Raw genomic sequence first — 16,480 nt, forward strand, 5'->3', positions numbered from 1 at the left:
TTTCAATTCACTTAATACAAGAACTGTAGTGTAATCTCTTTATCATGAAAGTTGAACTTACAAATGTAGATTTGGGAACAAAAAATAACTGCATTCAAAAATAAAACAATGTAAAACTTTAGAGCCTACAAGTCCACTCAGTCCTACTTCTTGTTCAGCCAATTGCTAAGACAAACAAGTTTGTTTATGTTTGCAGTAGATAAAGCTGTCCGCTTCTTGTTTATGATGTCACCTGAAAGTGAGAATAGGCGTTCGCAAGGCATTGTTGTAGCCAGCATCGCAAGATATTTACATGCCAGATGCACTAAAGTTTTTCAGTGCAGTTATGTAACAAAAAAAATCTACATTTGTAAGTTGCATTTTCATGATTGAGAGATTCCACTATAGTACTTGTATGAGGTGAATAGGAAAATACTACTGTATTTCTTTGTTTACAAATATTTGCACTGTAAAATGATCAAAAATAATATAAAGTGAGCACTGTACACTTTGTATTGTGTTGTAATTGAAATTAATGTATTTGAAAATGTAGAAAAACATCCAAAAATATTTTAATAAATGTAAATTGTTTTATTGTTTAACAGTGCAATTAAAACTGATTAATTTTTTTCTTAGTCATAATTAATCACAATTAGAAAAATTAATCACATGTGTTAACTGTAATTAATTGACAGCCCTAGTTTTTACATTAATTTTTCTGAGTTGAATCTTTAAAATATTTTTAATGAGGTTAACTTTTGCAGAAATCACATTGAAAAAGTAAGATATATTCACAATAATGAAGAGCTCCCCTGATGGTGCAAGCTCCTGTATACACTAGCTGACTTCATTGAGGCTCCATTTGATGCAGGTGGGCTTATAGGGTCAGAATCAAAATGTGTAAATGTGGAAAATTTACAGATGATTTGGTTGTGACTTTGTAGCTAAAGTTGCATGTGGGTGTTATGAACCTCATTTCAGGGGCAGCGAGTTATATGAGGCTGTGTGCCCGGGCTCCAGCAATATTCAGGCCCCAGGAGCCTGGCTCCACCAATGTTTGGGGCCAGGTCTCCTCCCCCGGCCCCACTTGCTGCCCCCATGTGCCTCCCCGGAGTGTTCCCCGGCCCCCACTTGCTGCCCCCGCGCGCCTCCCCTGGGTCCCAGAGCATCCCTGCTGGCTTCCAGCATCAACTGCCACTGCAGGGTCCTAGTGCTCCCCACCACTAGTGCCAGGGCAGGCTGACCCTGCCCTTCTGCCTTGAACCTTCCATTTTCCGGCGGGACCCTCCACCACCACAGGGGGCCCCCCCACCCGCAGTCAACTTTCCTGTCCCATGCTGAGCAAGGGGCAGCCCCATCCCCCACCCCCAGTGAGGCTACAGTGAGGGGCAGCAGCAGGGGAGGAGGCGCACATGTGATGGCAGCCCCTCCCCCCCAGCACCCACCACGGGGGAGGGGGCGAGGGGGCTTCCTGGACCTGAGAGGGGCCCTAGGAGCACATGCAGTGACAGTGGTGTGAGTGCTGGGGAGGGAGGGGGGAGCCCCTCCCCCAGAGCTTGCTGCTGCCGGCGGGGAGAAGGCTGGGGGGATCCTCCTCTGTGGCCTGCCTGCACCCCAAACTCCTGATCCCCAGCCCCGCCTCACCCTAGAGCCCACACCCCCAGCCAGAGCCCTCAACCCTTGCACTCCAGCTCTCTGCCCTAGCCCTGAGCCCCTCCCACACCCCAAACTCGTCATCCCCAGCCAGAGCCCTCATCCCTCTTCACCCTAACCCTCTGCCTCAGCCCTGAGCCCCATCTTGCATCGTGAACCTTTCAGCCCCACCCCACCCTCTGCCTGAGCCCCTCCCACGCCCCAAACCCCTCATCACCAGACCCACCCCAGAGCCCTCACATTTTTACATTATTTAAAAATATATATATTGGCTTACAAGACAGGTGGGGGGTGGAGGGAGGGTGGGACTTGGAGCTATTCTGGGCACCACCAAAAATTATACAAACCTGCCGCCTGTGCCTCATTTAACACTCTCCTCACCTACCTCCCTACTTTGAATTAGGAAAGACTTTTCTGGTTAATGTTGGGGAGGACTAACAATGTTTATATTTGGTTAAATTCTGCAAGTGACTTTTGGATTATAGCTGTTTAAAAATGACTGAACATTTTTAAAGACTTAACTCTTACTGGAAAGAAGACCGGTACCTTATGGAACTCTCAAACAATATTTTCACGTTTCTCCAGCAGTCATTAAGGAACAGAAAATATTTAGCTGAATTCAGTAGCTGCTTAACATACTGCTAATACTGAAGACCTATTAAAGTAGTAGTGCCCACAGTGATACCTGTCCTCTTGTGTGGGGAAACAAAGTACTAGCCAGGGATGGAAGGACAATCCTTTCATGGTTTTTCAGTGTTTTCTTTCTGCTGTTTTAATGAAAGTCTGTAGCTGTTATGATGGCACATAAAATCTAAAATTGTGACATAAATTACAGTGATGTGTGAATTTGTGGGGAGTCTGAAGCAATGAACTCACCCTCTTATATAGCTGCGTGCTAACTCACTAACCCGTAATGATACTTTAAATGCCAACATTAGTAAATATTTCCCTGCTCATCAAAACATGTAAGAATGAGAGAGTCATGTTATGCATATCTACACCATTGTTGGCCAAAGTGAAAGTAGGTAGCCAAAGGGGGGAGTAGTTAGGGCAGCCTAGAAGATATTCAAATCAATGTTTTAACATGGTATGACTGCTGAAGATAAACGTGGCTGTTTGTCAAGTGGTCAGTTTAACTGCAGGGGCGGGGGGGTGGGGGGGATTTTAGCTGAAATAGTGGCCTTTCACAGGCAACCAAGTCTAGACAGGCAGCATCTCAGTGCCTTCATTTGGGCATGAAAACTCACTAATCATGCCAACAAAAATAAACAAATCTAAACTGTCATCTGACACCGAGTGCCCCAGTATGTTTTCACAAGCAGTACTGCCAGGGGTGGCCAGTACTGCAAGGCTGAGTGCCACCTAAAGATCACATGGCCCATTCATTGGATGACACAAGGGTCCTGTGGGGAAGAAGTATGTGATCAGGTAATCGGCTATATCATAATGCTTGTACAAGGGAGTCGAATCAAAATTTCATAGCCTTAATTCTGGCATTTGGTAACTTTTAAGTGCTTACTTTACAACCTTAATGATGTTCTAACACGTTTTTACATAACTTCTGCATTTAAAAAAAACCTTTAAAAAACCCCAGAAATTCTGTGATGTGGAACCATATTGACCCCCATTTAGGTAGTCTTCAGGGTTTGGGCCTTTACATCCACAGCATAGACTTCTACCACTTTGAGCTAATTGAATAACTGGTAGCATTAATAGGCTATTGTTCTAGATGTGGACACATTTTGGGTTACACAGCTTTTTGTCGTAGCAGATGAATGTAGAGACTCTGATTCAATTCTAGGTTCTGGAAAGGAATGTGCTATAGTGGTCTGATTCTTCTGTACCTTGCGCTCCTCTCTAGTTCCCTTCTCCACAGTTTAGGCTCCAATCCCCCATATGCTTGCTTATACCACCTTTTGGTCCTATCCCTACTGTTCACACCAGCTCCTGATCCCTCCCCACTGTCATCAGCACTCTATATTCCAGTGTGGTTGCTTCTTCCTTCTCTTCTGTGCTATCTCGGTGCCAGCAAGCAGAGGCATTGAAAGGAGAGGAGACCGTCTTAGCTCTTAATTCCTGTGCCCAGTGCTACAGAAACAAGTAGGAGCAATTGCAGAGAAACACCTGTTCAGCATTTGCGTTGCTAGTATGGCACATGCTCAGTCACTCTGTGGGAATGGCATATGTACAGTCCAGTTGGCACAAGGCAGTTCTAAGGGGATGGAGCATGCTGAGTGCAAATGGGATCTTCAGAGAATTTAGCTTCCAAACTCTGGCAAGTCTCTAATGAGCATGTGCAAACTGTGATTTTATTCATTCATTTATTTATTTATTTTATTTAATTTAATTTAATTTTAAGAGGCTCATAACTTGGTGAAATTTGGGTGGACGTTCATGGGGACTACAAAAGGTGCAGCTCTAAGACCAGGATGACGCTCCCTCCCCACCTCAACCAAATTTCAAGCCTTTGCTCCAAAGCCTGGAGGCAATAGAGTTTCTTAGTGAAACAACTAAGATTTTTTTTAACATTAGCAAAACTTTATTTTTTCCCTAATCTTGTTCTTGTTTATGGCTGTTTTTTAGCTGAAACTTGCCAAAAAAAAGTGAGGTTGACTGAGGCAGACACCCAGCATGGAAAATTTCAGCATAATAATTTGGCAAAAGGATAAGCATCTGAAAATAGGGACTTACAATAGAAAGTGTTGGACAGCTTTACTATTGAGGATGTTGCCTGCCTGTGAATTATAAATTTCCTTAGGGATATGTCCATTCTCCCACTTGTATTGATATTCTAAACTGAAATGTGTATCAATTAACAGTTCCTCTAGCACAGATCTGTTAATATCTTCAAGGAATTGGTTGCCTCTTTAATAAAAATGTGCTGATTGATGTTTTACTCAGTGTAGTGTTGAGATCCCTTCATATTTAATGATTGTCATCTGTACTATAGTGTTCGTTTGTACCTGCAATTTTAATTAAATAGAAATATATTTAGCTATATAATAATACTCAGTGCAGTCAGAGAATTGACCTGCCAATTCTACTCTTGGTTTTTAAATTTTTTAATTGCTTCTGGACTGAAATATTGCCAAGTTTAAATCCAGAGTTTTTATATATGGCAGAGATTATATATAAACTTTTGATAAACTATAATGGAAAGGTTTGATGGGTCATTTGCTATAATAAGACTTCTAAGGATGCTATAAGTAACATTTGTTTATAAAATACAGAAAAATTGCCATTATCTCACTGAAAGGATTTCCATGGTATCCATTTCAGCAGTAGGAGACTCTTAATCTGTCCACTTACTGCTGTTGTTTTTAGTGTTTTCTTTGTGACGAGCTACACAAATAATTCCAGAGGAAGTAAGCTGGTCTCTGGGCCCTGAAATGCTATGCTTTGCTGGTGCCATGGAATAGCATCTTCTACATCTGTAAGAGGGCGGGCAAAGCCAACACATTAATTTAGGTTAAACTTCCAGTAGTGGGGGGAAATGAAACTATATATATATATATAAAAATAAAAACAATTATAATAAACCTATAAATAATAGGTTTTTACAAGTTCTCCATCACCATAGTATCTGAGCACCTTAAGATAGTAAGCAATTCTGCTAATAGAGATAGTATTGACTGCATATTTGTCAAAATAACACAATATAATCATGCCAGTTTTAATTATTTTGGTAATTTATTTCAAAATACCTGTCAACAAGTATGTCTGTAGTAATACAGAGACAAAGATTCAGGAAATGTTTTTTGACAACTAGATTCCTTATTAGGCATATTAATACAGAACTTTGAGTAATAATTCATTCAAACTACAATACAGAAATGTATTTCCTGAACCCGTCAGAAGCAGTGCAAAGGCTTGGGGGGAATCAGGGTAATGGAGGAGCTGAGGGGGAAGGAAGTCAATGCTGGGAAAGAGCCTGGGAGTGAACCTGGAGGGTGATTGGTTATAGGTGGGAGAAGTATGTAACATTTTGGGGGAGAGGAGGGATTGTTAGGGATTTGGGAAGCCTACCCATGCAGACCCTGGCAGACCCCTAGCATCTCCCAATCAGTCAGGCACATCTGCCCCTGTCCCCATGTGTCCCAGCACCCCCACTTGGCCACCCCCCCCTCATCTCCATGTGTCCCTGCACCCCGACTCATTCAGCTGCCACTCCAGTCTACCCCCACTAGCCCTTCTAAACTCCAATCTGTGACCACCTACAGCAGCCCTGTGTACCCCACTCTCTTTTCCCTCCATCCCACATATCCCGTGCTGCCTCACCTGGCTCTGCAGGCGGGGTGCTGTGAGGAATGCAGTTTCTGCTCTCTCCATATCGGCTGCTGGCTGATGCAGCCGGTGAGTCGGCTGCCTCTGTTTTGGCATCACAGCAGCCCCTGGTGGGTGAAAGATGTAACTGTAGAGCATCTCTGGCAGAATATATTTTCTGTGGAGAATAAAAATATCTGTGGGACACATGAATTCTGCATGTGCACAGTGGCGCAGAATTCCCTCAGGAGTAATACATCATCCCTGCTTGTGTAATTTGGGGGACTGAAGCTGGGATCCCCAGAAGTAGAAGTAGGCACCTCCACCACTTGACCTAAACAACCAGATGTCTTAGCATTGAAGTAATAGCAGAGTCATGAACCTTATAGCTGTAAGAGCTACACTGTGTTAGTGTGGATTACAGAAGTACCCAATTTGAAACATTTCTTCTGAAAGACTGTTGGCAAAATGGAAGAGTTGCCTTCATTATATTACAGACTTGGGTTCTGTATTCTCTACTCCCAGCACCATCTGAAGTGACATTGTGCAAGCTCCTTTATCTTACTATAAAATTAATTTATAGTTCCCTTCCCCACCCCTAAGGGATGAAACCATGGCTCATTTTAAGGTGGTTAAGAACAAAAACATTAACAGTAGCCTGTGGAAGAGCTGAGATTAGAACTCATGTTCTGTGGGTTTGCAGTTCAGTACATCTTCTTCTAAACTGCATAGCATTGTATGTGGGAGTTCTCTCCTGTTCTGTTCTCCAAAAATGTGACCGGTGAAAGGCTGCATCACTATGAGATTGCATATAACAGGCCAAAATTGTGGTGTTCATGAAAGCTGGCAAAGCTGACAGTATGCCTGGTTAACTTTGGGGTTCTTTTTTTTCCCCCCAGCCACATCATGTATTTCATGAATTGCTTAATCAATAGCTATAGGTTGTGTGTATCAGCAAGTAAGCCAGTTCATGCCAGATTGCCATACAACTTTCTGGCTTCTGGCATTTGGTTTATATGGTACAGTAGTATATTGTTGCTGGGGAGTCCTTAATTCCTTCATTATCTGGTTGATGTAGAAATTTATCCTAGCTTGCATCTTTTTGAGGCCCTGCTGAAATCTTCCGACAACCACTCTTCAAGTTTATGCACCTGAGTTATGGGCAATACATGTTCTTTCTGAACCCAAATGGGTTATCTGGGCTGTCAAATTGCAATGAAGCTTATTTTTTATCATAAATTTGGTCCCACAGCATAGAGGTGGGGATACCTGTCTCAGAAGTGCAATCCTGCTTTCTATGAGTATTGTCAGGACAACAAGAATTATCCCCAAATGTGATCTCAGCTGTAAGTAAGCAACATGTTTGCTTTAAACTTTCTTTTCCATTTCCAACATCGGCTCTGTTTTGAAAAACTTGTTTATCATTGTTGAATGAAGAAAAACAACCTTATTTTATATTGTCTGCATAGAATCCATGAAATCCTTTTCAGTCATAATCCTTTTATTACATACAGCAGTCATTAAATAACAGCAAATGAATTTATTTTTTAAAACTACAAAGGATTAAAAGATCATATAGCATAAGCACAGGAACATGGAGATCTGTGTCATTCTACTACTGCAGTGTCAGTATGAACAAAATACTGGCACGTGGCATCCCTCATCATGCATACCTGCACAGTGTGTCCAACAATTGTAGTAATTTGCCTAGGATAAAAGGGAAAATCCCAATTTGTGTTCTTGGTTGTGCTTTCCCCTCTGCTCACAAATGTTATGGAAGATTTAGGTAAGACAGTAGAGACATATGTCAGGTCAGTGTGATTTTGCTTCGATAGGCATCTATGTCGACCCTCAGGATGCACTCAGACACCTTTCTGCCACTAGTGAGATTGTAGTTAAATTGCCAATTGTTAGCATCTCATAATCTTAGTATTGTAAGGCAACAGAATGTAAACTAAGGTCCCCAAGGCATTTAGCACAGATTTACCACATATTTCTTGGTTTTACTGCAGCAGTGGCACCCTTATCTACTCTTTTCTGCGCATTGTCTAATTATTTAATATTCTGGTATCCTGCATCATGACAGGCGAGCAAGCGAAGCACCTTTGTGATCCACCACATCTTTATTTTATGGTTGTAGAGCTCTGCAGATTGAGAGGGGAAATGAACAAAGAATTGAGACATGAAATCCATCAGTAGCCCCAGCATACTTTAAGAAGTCTCAACATCATTCACAGCCCTCAATTATTTGATTGGCGTTGCTAGCTTTAATGATGAATCAACATTTACTTTGTCGCAGTACTATTTCTCTCATTGTCTTTCCCATGCCAAAGCTTTCAAGTGATAGTCTGCATTTTTGGCTCGTCTCCAAAGTGGTATGACAACTCATGCCCAGAAGAACAGTCTTTTTTATCTGAGCTGAATTTCAGTTGTTAATGCCACGCATACAGTCTAAATTTATTGGTGTCTCGGCCAGTTGCACTTGGTTTAGATCATTACAGTGTTGTCCCAGCAGTGGGCTGAGCTATGTTTTGCCGAAAGTCCGCTTTCTTTGTGGTTCAGTTTGGCATTTTAAATTGACATAGTTCTGTGTGTTCCTCTACCTTGTTTTCAGGTTACAATTGACTTTTCTTTGTAATGTAACTGTCTCTGCCCAGTCTGCTTCCTACCTGTTAAGCAGCAAACTCCAGAATCTGGAGGATGTAGCAACCTGCAGTGCTAGGAATGTCTCCCCAACAACTGGTCACTGTGATCATTGAGGCAGGAGATGGAGTTTTGTGTAAGCCGTCCTGTAGTCCTAGATCAGTGTTGCCCAAACTTGGGACGCCGCTTGTGTAGGGAAAGCCTAATTAATAGTTGCACTACAGGCAAGTTTGAAGTTGAGCCAGTCTTGGTTGCAAAGCCTGTTCAAAGGATTAGAGGTGAGATTACATGATTGCATCTGCAGCCAGGTCACATGCCAGTAATGTTTACAAGGCTATAATTGGGTGCAGATGACTACTGAATAGATAGTAGACATGACTGGGTTGAAATGTTAAAGACCCTTTTTTTTGGCCTAGTTAATCCTTGATGAAAGAGAATTTAACTTGAGCTATGTTCAGATTTCATGGAGTGGAATGAGGTTGCCACTTAAGTGTCGTACTTATTTATAAAAACTTTAATATCCTGGCAAATTTTCCTTCCTGGTCACTTATTTCTACAATCCCTGTAAAATGCGTAGCAGTAACAAACTGTCTTTACAAGGTTGCCGCAGTATTGAGGGGTGTGAGAAGAAATGATATATCTTCGCCTAGGAGCATAGCCCAGACATTTGACAAAGAATTTACTCATTTTGGGGCTCTGCTCTGTTAAGCAACAAACCAAAAAATAGTAATATTCTTGTATTTAAATTCAGTGCTTTCTAATTCTGTCTTCTGAGCTAGTTTCCTTCTTGTCTTCTCATGTTTTGTTGTTGGACTACCCTCCATAAAGTGTATACCATTTTTCAGAAGTATGTAACCAAAGCAGCAAGGGAGCTGAGATAGTTTTATGGGTATAATATCACACATTTGGAATCAGCTGCCCCATTGCCTATGGTGATCAGCCAGTGCCTAATCTTTTTAAGCAGAACTTTCCTGGAGCAGAGCATGATTTGGGCAGCGGTGAAGCTTAGGGGAGGAGTTGAACAGGTTCTTCCCCTCAACTCCTATCTCTTTCCAGCAGCTACACATCTGGCTCAGCTGCCAGACAGCATTCCCTCATCTCCTCACCCCTAACACTGGCTTCAAAACAGATCCCAGCCAGCAGAACCTTGCCTCCCCATTCACCAGCTTTCATGTAAAAACAGCCAGTTTCTTTCCCTGACCCCACTTCTGTGCTACTTTGGATTGTGACCACAAATGATAATAGAAATGGGGCCATAAATTGGATACTGGTCTGAGGGTCCTGAATGTTTGACAGCCTCTGCTCTAAAAGTAAGTTAAATCATCAGCTACCTCTGTTTGAGCACTCAAGGCATACCTGGTGTGTGTGTGGTTTACACCAGGGGTTCTCAATCTTTTTCTTGCTGAAGCCTATAAAAACGCCAGGGCCCAGCAAGGGAGGAGAGGGACCCTTAGTCATAGGCATAGTTTTACTTCTGTTTGGGGGTGGGAGGCAAGAGCTGGCGGGGCTTGAGCCAGCTCCTCACAGCAGGGTCCAGGGAGGGAGCGCCACCTCCACCCCTTAACTCACTCAGGAGGCCACCCAGCCTATCTGGGCTGTAGGGGGCCATAACCAAAAAATGTAACTCAAAAAGGGGACTCAGTTCCAAAAGTTTGAAAACCGCTCAGGGTGCAGGGAGGGGGGGAGTCGTTCAGGGTGCAGGGAGGGTGCAGGCAAGGGAGTAACTAAGGGTGCAGGGAGGGGAGTAGCTAGGTGCTGTGTATGGGCAAGGGGGCTCCCAGCTTTGGAGGTGGGGTGGGGGCGCTGGGGCTCCTGGCTTCATCCCCCCTCTCCCCCCGTTCCTGGCTGGAGTGGGGCGGTTTGCCGGCTTCAGCTCCACACTGCTTTGGGGACTTGAGGGGGCACTGGCATCCGTTCCCGGCTGGGGGATGGGGGCCTCCAGCTTCAACCACGTGCCGCTCCCGGCTTCGGGGGTGGGCACCGGCTTCAGCCCTGCGTCACTCCCAGCTTCAGTGCTGGGGCTTGGGGCACTGGGTTTCAGTTGTGGGGCTCCGTGGCCCCCCTGAAAGGGCTCGTGGACCCCCAGTTGAGAACCGCTGGTTTACACTATAACAAGCAAACCTTCCTAGTGCAATGGAATATTTTTCCATTTATTTACTCTAGTAAATCAAACCTCTGAATAACCCACTTCTTTGCCACTATTCAGTTTTGTAATGCCTAAATAATAATATTGTTTCAGATTGGTTGTTGAATCTGACCTCTTAACTGAGCTGTAAAAGTAATTAGATATTGCTTGGAAAAAACTTACACTTAAAGTAGCCTTTTCTGAAGACTTCCCATGCTGCATAGACTACAAGAAATATGCTTAGATTATGTGTGCTAAGAGTAAATGTCTATGCTTCATCTTTTACTAATCTTAAAATATATTGTTTTTCCCCTTCAGCTTCACTGGAATATCAGAGAACTGATTATGTATGGTGTTTCTGAGAAAAGAATGTACAGTGTTCCATTGGGTGACTTCTTGGTTGAGAATACATTATTTTATGACTGTACTTGCATTCTTAGAGGATTTGTAAATCCTTCAGGGTTAGTTTTCTCATAAATCAAAGGAATATCCTATAATATATGAATTTCTTTATTAGTAATTTAAGTTAAGGATCTGCAAGCTTAATGGGCATTACAGATTGCAAGGTAGTTGGTCATTGTCATATGTCAGTCAGAATTTGTTATCAAGATGAAATTATTGCTTTTTTTTTTTTTAGGACTGTCGATTAATCACAGTTAACTCACGCGATTAACTCAACAAAATTAATCGTGATTAATTGCACTGTTAAACAATAGAGTGCCAGTTGAAATTTATTAAATGGATTTATTTATTGTTTTTCTACATTTTCAAATATATTGATTTTTATTACAACACAGAATACAAATTGTACAGTGCTCACTTTATATTATTATTTATTACAAACATTTGCACTGTAAAAATGATAAACAAAAGAAATAGTATTTTTCAATTCATTGTCCACCACTTCCCAGTGGCTGGGAATGGCGAACCGTGGCCACCAGGAGCTGCGGGTGGCCGTGCCTGTGGATAGTTGAGGTAAACAAACTGTCTTGCGGTCCACTAGTGGATTACCCTGATGGGCTGTGTGCGGCCTCTGGGCCGCAGGTTGCCCATCATTGGGTTAAGGCCAGGTCTACACTACCACTCACTTTGATATAACTTACATTGCTCAGGAGTATGAATAAGGCGATGTCTACACTAGCACTTTTGTCGGTATAACTTACGTTGCTTAGGGATGTGAAAAAAAATTCTCAGACACACAAGTAACACTGACCAAAACACCGGTGTGGACGGTGATATGGTGGAAGAGCTTCTCCTGCCGACATAGCTACTGCCTCTCACGGGGATGGATTTATTATGCTGACAGGAGAGCTCTCTCCCGTCGGCATAGAGTGTCTTCACCAGATGCGCTACAACGGCACAGCTGCACAAGTGTAGCACTTCTAGTGTAGACTAGCTCTTACAAAATCAAGGGGAAATCTCCCTGTGAAGAATTAAGTTGCAGAATGTGGAAACTGAGGGCACAGTAGATCAGTGAAAGGATTAACTTAATGTATTTGTTGCTGGTTGTTGGATTCTGTTTTGGGTCATGGGAATGGGCTTGTAAATGCTGCTATTTATACAATTTTTATAATACCATCCGTTAGGTGGTAGTGCTGAAGCTTCCCATTGAAATTGTATGGAAAGGGCTGATTGGCAAAAACCAATAAAGGGTAGACCTAAGGGACTAAAAAACAGGTCTCCAGCCCTGGGATCTCACTTCAGCCTGGTAGTTTAAAATTAGCTCAGGAGCTTGCTCCAGTCTTGGGAGTTAATTTCAGTTTAGGAGTGAAGTCCAGGTTAGGAACTTGGTTTCAGTTAAGAACTCATCCTTAAATTTAGGGTTTCAGTCAGAAGCCTTCTTGTCTTTTACTGGTGGATTTTATTAAGGGATGTTTATTGTAAATACTGTTACTGTAACTCTAAGTTAAATTAACATACATTTTATAGGATCTCAAATTATTACTTACTTTGATATTTAAAATGGATTTCAGATTATTTTCAATCTATATTTGAGACTATGATCAGCATTTTCTACACTATAATTATGGAGTGACACTCTTTACTAAATGCTAAGCACTGTCCTAGCTGCTGCTTCAATGAAGAGAATGTGATCTAGCAGTTTGTCTGAGCCTCCTTTCAGCTTTAGAGAACTGGATACGATTTCAGTAGTTACAAAGGCCATTTAAAAAAAAAAAGCCTATAATTTTTTGTTTGGTTTCTGGGGAAAAAACACACACAGTTGTTAAATTAAAACAAATAGCTTTCTTTTTATATCATTCTGAAGTATTTATGTGAAATTAAGATATATTGGAAAAGTTTTTTTTATTTGGCAAGTTTAGAACTAATTTTTCTATAAATAAAAACATGCTGTTCTGAAAAGTTGAAGGGAGATATGATGAGCGCATCAAGGTTCTGGTGCTTATTAGGAAACAAGTTATAGAATTATCTAGAAACGTAGGCCGTGGCTACACTTGCGAGTTACAGCACTGTGTAAAGGCTCCCCCAGCACTGTAAGTCACTCCCCGTCCACACTGGCAAGGCATTTGCAGCGCTGTATCTCTGTGGTTGCAGCGCTGCATGTACTCCACCTCTCCGAGAGGAATAGCGAGTGCAGCGCTGCCGATGCGGCGCCAGTGTGGACGCCAAATGCACTGTGAATGGCCTCCAGAATTATTCAGCAGTATCCCACAATGCCTGTTCTAGCCACTCTGGTCATCAGTTCAAACTCTACTGCCCTTGCCTCAGGTAACCAACCATGTGACTGACCCTTTACATTCCCCGGGAATTTTAAAAATCCCCTTCCTGTTTGCTCAGCCCGGCGTGGTGTGGAGTGCTATCAGCGAATCTTTCCAGGTGACCATGCCTCCACGCGCCAAGCAAGCCCCAGCATGGAGCAATGGTGAGTTGCTGGACCTCATCAGTGTTTGTGGGGAGGAAGCTCTACAGTCCCAGCTGCGCTCCAGACGTAGGAATTACGATACCTTCGGGAAGGTATCAAAGGACATGATGGAAAGGGGCCATGACCGGGATTAAAGTGTAGGAGCTGCGGAGTGCCTACCGCAAAGCCCGCGACGCAAACGGCCGCTCAGCTGCTCCCCCCGTGACCTGCTGATTCTACAAAAAGCTGGATGCGATACTTGGGGTTAACCCCACCTCCACTCTGAACACCACCATGGACACTTCAGAGCCGGGGGGGGGGGGGGGGGGGAGGAGGAAGAGGAGGAGGAAAACGGGAGTGATGATGGTGGGCCGGATGGAGACACCCTGGAATCCCTGGAGCCATGCAGCCAGGAGCTCTTCTCGAGCCAGGAGGAAGGTAGCCAGTCGCAATGACCGGTACTTGGTGGAGAACAAACGGAAGAGCAGGTTCCCGGTAAGCGTTTTTTGTGGTTTTTTTCGGGAAGGAATTTTTTCGGTGCGGGCTCTTTGGGAGAGGACGGTTAGGCATGCATGCCTAGATGCGGAATAGTGCATTGATGTGGTTTATCACATCGCGGTAATCGGCCTCGGTAATCTCCTCGAATTTCTCATCCAGAACGTATGCAATGCGTTTGCGCAGGTTTATCAGGTCAGCCACCGTGGTTCTTGTCCCAGCCAGGCTAACGTGTCCGCACCACTGTGCCGTGAGGGGTGGGGGGGTCCATTGCTGCACACAGGCAAGCTGCATATGGGCCAGGGCGGAAGCCGCATTGCAGTAGAAGACCCTCCCTTGCTCCCCAGGTCACCCTCAGCAGCGAGATATCGTCCAGGACGAACTCCTGTGGAAAATGTTGGGACAGTGTTCAGTGTAGGTGCCCCCTGAAGCTGTTGGCTCTCCCCAAGGCACAGAAACCCGGAGGACAGTGCAGCCCTGAAACAATCAGTCCCCCTTACTCACCATTTTGAGGCTCCTGTGGGATATGCGTGCTCTATTTCAAACGGAAAAATTATGCTAATGTATAAACCACGTGAGTTAACTACACCTTAAGTGCGGGGGGAGTCATTACTCTGTCTGGTATAAACAATGCTGCCTCTGTTAAATGTTGCGTTTTGCCTATACAGCTGCATCAACCTTGAGACCTCAGCTGTCCCTCTTATCGCCTGCTCAGAGACTGCAAAGACTCAGGAAGAGACCGTGAAAAAGCAAAGAAGACATGCTGCAAGAAGTGATGCGGCAATCTATTAGAATGAGAAAGCACAGGACTGGAGGGAGAGAGAAAGCAGGATCCGCCAGGAAAACGCAGCACACCGGCAGCAAAGCACCGTGCACCGGCAGCAAAGCACTGATAGGCTCATAAGCATCCTGGAGCGCCAAGCAGACGCTATCCAGGAGCTGGTAGCCATGCAGAAAGAGGAGTAGTACCGCAAACGCCGCCACCCCCCCCCCCACAGCCCTTGTCCCAAAACTCTTTCCGTTGTGCCCCACTGTCACCTCCAACCCACTTTCCCCAACTTCCGTGTTCTTCACGCCACCCGCTGCCTCCAACACCAGTATCTTCACCACCCAGCCCTGAAAACCACGACCCTTACCCTCTGCACTCAACCCCTATCACCATGCAGTATAGCTGTCCTGAAGTGCAGCACTCACTGCGCAGCACACCAGACAGGACATATGCGAATCTGTGATTGTACTGTTCCCCACTCCACCCCCTTGTTTCTTTTCAATAAATAGATTCTTTGGCTTTCAAAACATTCTTTATTATTGCATAAAATAAAAGACTCCTTAGCCCAGGAAATAAACAGGCACTGCAAGTCTGCTAAGCAGACACTGATTCCTAAAGATTGGAACTATTGCACTTCACTCCCGTGCAGGGCACCGGATATCACTGCTGGTTTTCAGCCTCAAATTGCTCCCTCAAGGCATCCCTAATCCTTGCATCCCCGCGCTGGGCCCCTGTAATAGCTCTGCTCTCTGGCTGTGCAAATTCAGACTCCAGGTGTTGAACCTCAGAGGTCCATGCCTGAGTGAAGCTTTCACCCTTCCCTTCACAAATATTATGGAGGGCACAGCACGCGGATATAACCGTGGGGATGCTGTTTTCGGCCAAGTCAAGCTTCCCATACAGAGATCACCAGCGGCCCTTTAAACGGCCAAAGGCACACTCCACAGTCATTCAGCACCGGCTCAGCCTGTAGTTGAACCATTCCTTGCTGCTGTCAAGGCTCCCTGTGTAGGGTTTCATGAGCCACGGCATTAATGGGTAAGCGGGATCTCCAAGGATCACAATGGGATGATCTTCCCCTACCGTGATCTTCCGCTCTGGGGAAAAAAGTCCCGGCCGGCATCTTCCTGAACAGCCAAGTGTTCCGAAAGATGCGTGCGTCATGCACCTTTCCGGGCCAGCCTGTGTTAATGTCAATGAAACGCCCATGGTGATCCACAAGTGCCTGGAGAACCATAGAGAAATACCCCTTCCGATTAACATACTCGGATCCTAAGTGGGGTGGTGCCAGAATAGGAATGTGCGTCCCATCTGTTGCCCCTCCACAGTTAGGGAACCCCATTTGTGCAAAGCCATCCACTATTTCCTGCACGTTACCCAGAGTCACGGTTCTTCTGAGTAGGATGCGATTAATGGCCTTGCAAACTTGCATCAACACGATTCCAACGGTCGACTTTCCCACTCCAAACTGGTTTGCGACCGACCGGTAGCTGTCTGGAGTTGCCAGCTTCCAGATTGCAATAGCCACCCGCTTCTCCACTGGCAGGGCAGCTCTCAATCTCGTGTCCTTGTGCCGCAGGATGGGGGCAAGCTCCTCACACAGTCCCATGAAAGTGGCTTTTCTCATCCGAAAGTTCTGCAGCCACTGCTCATCATCCCAGACTGCCATGATGATGTGATCCCACCACTCGGT

General features: G+C 44.4%; 1 protein-coding gene across 9 annotated transcripts in view; it reads left to right on the forward strand.

The window, feature by feature from the left end:
• Positions 1-16,480, forward strand: part of TAB3 (TGF-beta activated kinase 1 (MAP3K7) binding protein 3) — a 78,898-nt gene that overhangs the window by 22,352 nt on the left and 40,066 nt on the right. Inside the window, exon 1 of one of the 9 annotated variants that reach the window (XM_065590988.1) lies at positions 7,294-9,848. The exons of the other annotated variants lie outside the window; for them this stretch is intronic. The gene's annotated coding sequence lies outside the window, so the exon portion shown is untranslated. Of the gene's footprint in view, positions 1-7,293; positions 9,849-16,480 lie in introns of those variants that run through there. 9 annotated transcript variants of the gene reach the window in all.

Source organism: Chrysemys picta, chromosome 1 (assembly GCF_011386835.1).
Source record: "Chrysemys picta bellii isolate R12L10 chromosome 1, ASM1138683v2, whole genome shotgun sequence".
Lineage (NCBI taxonomy): Eukaryota > Metazoa > Chordata > Testudines > Emydidae > Chrysemys > Chrysemys picta.